Source organism: Theropithecus gelada, chromosome 11 (assembly GCF_003255815.1).
Source record: "Theropithecus gelada isolate Dixy chromosome 11, Tgel_1.0, whole genome shotgun sequence".
NCBI classification, from domain to species: domain Eukaryota; kingdom Metazoa; phylum Chordata; class Mammalia; order Primates; family Cercopithecidae; genus Theropithecus; species Theropithecus gelada.
The window spans coordinates 18,265,434-18,271,773 of record NC_037679.1 but is presented as its reverse complement, the minus strand read 5'-3'; the positions used below and the strand labels follow the sequence as shown (position 1 = coordinate 18,271,773).

At 37.1% G+C, this 6,340-nt stretch overlaps 1 long non-coding RNA gene across 1 annotated transcript; it reads right to left on the bottom strand.

The window, feature by feature from the left end:
* Positions 1-488: 488 nt before the first annotated feature.
* Positions 489-1,868, bottom strand: LOC112634810. The gene is made up of 2 exons (XR_003121826.1): positions 1,550-1,868; positions 489-715 (listed from the first exon to the last, which is right to left on the bottom strand). It is a non-coding gene; the product is annotated as an uncharacterized LOC112634810 (long non-coding RNA).
* Between the last annotated feature and the right edge of the window lie 4,472 nt (positions 1,869-6,340).

Genomic DNA, 6,340 nt, shown 5'->3' with positions numbered 1-6,340 from the left:
TCAGGATAATCAAAGCAAGGACCAAATGCTGGTTTGCCAAAGTGATTAAAAAAAAAGAAAAAAAAAAATTCAATTCCGTGGGCCTCTCTCTCAGATGCTAACTTTAGTGGAAAGGTTCTGTCTCTCCTCTCTTTCCCCCAGTATATTCCCCTTCTCCTCTTTTCCTACTTCCCCTCCTCTCTCTTTCTTCTCCCTCCTTTCCTCCCTCCGTACCCCTCTCTTTCTTTCTCTATCTTCCAATTTATGTATGTTCATAAAGAATATGAGAACGGGTATACTGTTTCCCATAGTCAGTTTATACTTGCCCCCTCTAATAGAACTAGCAAAAAGAATTAGAAACCAAGGTGTTGGCAGTCTCTGCCTGACTTGTGTGAGCTGTTTTAAAATGTGAGCATAGACAGAAAAATTCCATTTCTATGAACGAGTTCAGCCTTAGAATAATCCTCAGGAATGCATACACACGCACATGCACACACACACACACACAATTACTCTGGGGAACAAAATTTTAATCTAGTCTATAAAATGCTAAGTCAGGAAATATATTCTTATGAATGAAAATTATAGTTTCATGAAAAAACATTCTTTTCAAAATATATATTGCATAGACTAGTATTTGTGGTGCATCCGTAATGGGCAGAAATTTCTTTGAAAATTGACATCTCTGAGTGGAATATCAACTCTTCTGTCTTTCTGTCTCCAAACTCCTTTCTCACTGCAAGAAATAATTTAATTAATAAAAAATTGGTCTTTAAAACATGGGAGTGGCAAGACTTTCTCCAAAAATAATCTACAGATACTATTTTAGTTTACATAAATATCTAATTGTTCATAATAAAAATAAGAATCACACTGATTTTTCCTGTGCCTGTCCTTACATTTTAAACTTTCTTAATTTTAGTAAATCTAAACTTACAAGGTTATATCTGCAATATCAAATTAGGACACAGCAAGCCACCTCCCCTCTATAACTACCCATTTTCCCAATACATGCAAGACACATGATAGAGTTAGTGATAGAGTTCTTTAAAAATATTCATAGAAAAATTATATATATATCTCCATATATAATAATGTACCTTTCTCTTCCATACTGATCAAACCTTAAAAATATAGAAAGCACTTTCATAAAAATTCAAATAAAATAATTTAAAATTATGACATATTAACTTCTTTCTTTAATATTTACACCCGTCAAACATGCCTTCCACCACAGGTTAATATAACATCCTGCCCATCTTGATATCGGTTTTACTTTGTCAGGGTTTTTTTTTTTTTTAAATTCTGTACAGATCTCTTCTCTAGGTGTTGTTAAAATACTAGACCTAGTTTACCAAAGTAGAAGAAATCTTAAGCATGTGTCTTTTATCTCTGAACTCCAGCTAGAGTAAGAGCTAATTAGGAAAACATACATGTAAAAATACTTATTTGGATTTGACCGAATTAGAGACCAGGGCTGAGCTAACTGGTGTCTAAAGGGATTGTATGCATCACCTCTGTCTTGTTAGCACTGGGTTCTCATCAGCAGTTCACCACCTAATAGCCTCACCTCTTTGAGCAGACTCCTGAGGTGCACCCAGGTACTGCTGTCAATGCTGGTATTCCAAGCCTTAGGAGGCTCAGGGTTATTTCCAAGCCAAGTCTCAAGCTGGAGCAAAGTTACACATCACTTCCCTAAGTTCCAGTCCCCACACTCTAAAATTAGGTTCATCACTTGGTGAACAAATGTGAACCTGAAAGAGCCAGTCCTTCATGATGGATCCCAAGTAGCTAACTGTGCCTAAATGTAAAATAGAGCCAAGTGGCCATTTGGTGAGTAGAGGTTACACATATTCTTTGAGTTGCCTGAAAACCCTGGAAAATTGTACCTTTTTAACTTTGAGACTTTTCAGTGCTCACCTGAACCAACCAATCAATCACAGCTTAACTGCCTCAACCAATCAGATCTCAGCTTATTAACCAATCAGAACTAAACAACTGTTAATCTTTCATTTGCATAAACAGATCTGACTGGAAACCTGGGTGTAAACTTTTGTTATAAAATCTGAACCCTTTCTTTGTTCTCTAGAAAGCACCTTCCTTGTACATAGAGGACTGTGGTCTTTCTAATTTGCAAACTGTTCACCAGAATAAAGTCTTTCCTCCAAGTTCTTTTTCAGATAACTTTGTCCACACCTTTATTTAACCTACCTTACATGGCAATTGTGAGGAAAAAAGGAACTATTTTTTTTAATATATCCAAGTTCTTTAGAGATAAGTAACACATGGGTAGAGGTTATAATAATAATTGCTTCTAAGTACTTGCTTCTTAATACTAACAATATATGTCAAAAATTTTTCCAAAATAAAGTTAAGAATGCTTGGGAAAATGAAATCTGGTGGTATGGAGGTTACCAGAGCAGAAACATTGCTACTAAATATGTTACGAGTTCAATACGCGTTTTAAAGCTTTATTTTTCTGACTATAAAAATTTTATCACGATGTTTCTCACTCCACCTTTTGTGGAGAATTTGTCCGGATTAAGTTATGTAAGTATGTAAAAATGCTTTAAGCAAACTAAACAAATAAATATCATGCAAAATTTAAGAACTATCTTAAGTGACAAGGCAGACCAAGTTCTTATGCATAATTTTTATAAAGTTGATAGAATTTTTGCACCATTAAATTGTGCACTGTTCCCTGGTTCCATCTATGAAACCATTTCTCTTTCATAAAGACAGAGTGCTATTAATGGTCTGATCATTTAAGGATTCTTGAGTTTTAATATGAATTCTAATACTGCCTCTCAAAGGAAAGCATTTATCTGTTTTTTTTAAATATAATTATTTATTTAAAAAACAAAGACTGCAATGTCTACCTCTCTTAACTACTGTTGTGTAAATTCACAAAGTTAGTTAAGACTGAAACACAATGTTCCTTAAGTCACAATGAATGCTGGCTGATTCTGGATGAAAAACAAATTGTTTGCAAAAGAAATACGTTATCCATACACTTAGTATGGATAATAAGGGTATATACATAAGGGTATAAATATATGTGTGTGTGTGTGTGTATATATATATATGGAAGGATTCATTGTTGAAAGATGATCATTTAAAGATTCTGGTGTTAGAAAATCATCCTTTAAATGTATGAGGGTAGTCTGAACTTCTATTTAGCATACATGAGATGGGAATTTCATTTTAATATTGGCAGTGAATATATGAAGGTTCAAAGTAAGATAATCAATAATGCAAATTAAAATATCTCTTAGATTCATTTTATGTGTCACCATTTCACACTTCCAACTTTTGGTCATTTATAAGTCTGGTGAGAACATTTCATATAGGTTAGTATATCTGTCTTCAAAACAATGGAAATAGGGAAATAACTGTTCCCTGAGGAACAGTTCAAGGTAGTGCCTAACATGGTCCAAGATGATCAGTCACCACACTGCATTTTGAGTTCTCAAGGACAATTAAATGTTGCTATGAGAAAAGAGTAAGCAAAGCAAGTAGCATGTGTTTCAACAGAGAATATAAAATATTAAAATAAAAGGTTATTGAAACAGATTTGCTGTGTGTCTCCTCCCAAATGTCATGTCGAATTGTAATCCCTTTGTGTCAGGGGAAGGACCTGGTAGGAGGTAATTGGATCATGGGGGCAGATTTCCCACATGCTGTTCTCATGACAGTGGGTTCTCATAAAATCTGATGATTTAAAAGTGTGACACTTCCCCCATCACTCTCTCTCTCTCCTGCTGCCATGTAAGATGTGCCTTCCTTTCCCTTCACCTTTCACCATGATTGTAAGTTTCCTGAGGCCTCCCCAGCCATGTGGAACTGTGAGTCAATTACACCTCTTTATTTTATAAATTACCCAGTCTCAGGTAGTTCTTTAGAGCATTGTGAAAACAGACTAATGCAGTTGTTTGAGGTATAATTGAAGAACAATAGACCTCACATAATTTAGAGTATATAATTTCATGATAAGTTTTGGCATATGTATTCACCCATGAAGCTATTGCCACACTGATATAAAAAATATTTCTGTCACCTCCCCCCCCCAAGTGTCCTCTTGCCCTTTGTAGCCCCTTCCTTCTGCCCCTACCTGCTGTCTCTCCCAGGCAACCAATGATTTACTTCCTGTTACTGTCAATTAATTTGAAATTCATTGAATGATATGTACATTCAGTAATACAGTATACTCTGTTTTATTACTTGCATCTTTCACTTAAAATAGCAGCATTGAGATTCATCAATGTTATTAAATGTATTAACCGTTTGCTCATTTTTACTGCTGAGTAAAATGTACTCCATCGTATGGATACACCACAATATGTTTATTCATGCCGATGTCGAACATTTAGGTTGTTTCCATTTTGTAGCTGTTACACATAAAGGTGCTATGAGCATCCTCATGCAATCTTCATGTAAACATAGGTTTCATTTTGGTCTGGCAAATACCTAGGAATGAAATGGCTGTGTCATATGGCAGATGGATGTTTAACACTTTTCAAAGTGGTTTACCATTTTGTATTCTCACCAGAGGTGTTTTAAAGTTGCAATTTCTCCAGAACCATTTTGTGTGGTCAACTATTTTTATTATTTTTAGATACTCTGATTTAGCAGCAGCTAAAATCTCTGTTCAACATTTTCAGCCATCTAGCTTTTGCTTTCTGATAAGTTTCTTGGAGTCCCCCTGGTGCATGTTTAGTTTGGTTCAGTTTATATGACAATGCAGGGATTCTCTGCTTTTGAATTCATCATTTTAAGAATATTCTCCTCAATTCTCAACCACCCTGAAAGCCTCAAACTCTATCCTCTAATACCAAAAGCTAGTAACATTATAGCTTTCAGCTTAAGTTCTGCCCACCCACATCATAGACTAACCCTTAACCAAAAATGAACATAGATGTCAGCCATGTTTCAAGGATTGAATTCTAACCAAATTCTTCTCCCCATTTCTTTATAATACATAAATATTCATTTAAAAATCATTCTATTTGATGATTATGCCCCAATTCTTTAGTTAGTGATATGATTTGGCTCTGTGTCCCCACCCAAATCTAATCCTGTAGCTCCCATAATTCCCACATGTTGTGGGAGGGAACCAGTGACATAGGATTGAATTATGGGAGTGGGTCTTTCTTGTGATACTGAATGGGAATCACGAGATCTGATGGTTTTAAAAATAGGAGTTGCCCTGCACAAGCTCCCTCTCTCTCTCTTTGCCTGCTGCTGTCCACATAAGATGTGACTTGTTCCTCCTTGCCTTCCACCATGATTGTGAGGCTTCCCTAGCCTCGTGGAACTGTAAGTCCAATTAAATCTCTTTCTTTTTTAAATTGTTCAGTCTCAGGCATGTCTTTATCAGCGCCTGAAAATGAACTAATACAGTAAATTGCTACCAGTAGAGTGGGGTGCTGCTGAAAAGATACCTGAAAATGTGGAAGCAACTTTGGAACTGGGTAACAGGGAGAGGTTGGAACAGTTTGGAGGGCTTGGAAGAAGGCAGGAAAATGTGGGAAAGTTTGGAACTTCCTAGAGACTTGTTAAATGGCTTTGACCAAAATGCTGAAAGTGATATAAACAATAAGGTCCACACTGAGGTGGTCTCAGATAGAAATGAGTAATTTGTTCAGAACTGGAGCAAAGGTGACTCTTCTTACGCTTTAGGAAAGAGACTGGCAGCATTTTGCCACTGCCCTAGAGATTTGTGGAACTTCAAACTTGAGAGAGATGGTTTAGGGTGTCTGGCAGACAAAATTCCTAAGCAGCAAAGCATTCAAGAGATGACTTGGGTGCTGTTAAGGGAATTCAGTTTTATAAGGGAAGCAGAGCACAAAAGTTCAAAATATTTGCAGCCTGACAATGCAATAGAAAACAAATCCCATTTTCTGAGGGGAAATTCAAGCTGGCTGTGAAAATTTGCATAAGTTATTAGGAACTGAAAGTTAATCCCCAATACCAAGAGGAAAATGTCTCCAGGGCATGTCAGAGGTCTTCACAGCAGCCCCTCCCATCACAGGCCCAAAGACCTAGGAGGAAAAAGTGATTTTGTGGGCCAGGTCCAGGGTCCCCGTGCTGTGTGCAGCCTAGAGACTTGGTGCCCTGTGTCCCAGCCACTCCCACCATGATTCAAAGGGGCCAAGGTACAGCTCAGACCATGGCTTCAGAAGATGCAAGTCCCAACCTTTAGTAGCTTCCATGTGGTATTCACCTTGTGGATACACAGAAGTCAAGAATTGAGGTCTAGGAACTTCCACCTAGATTTCAGAGGATGTATGGAAACACCTGGATGTCCAGGCAGAAGTTTGCTGCAGGAGCATGGCCCCCTTGGAGAACTTCTGCTAGGACA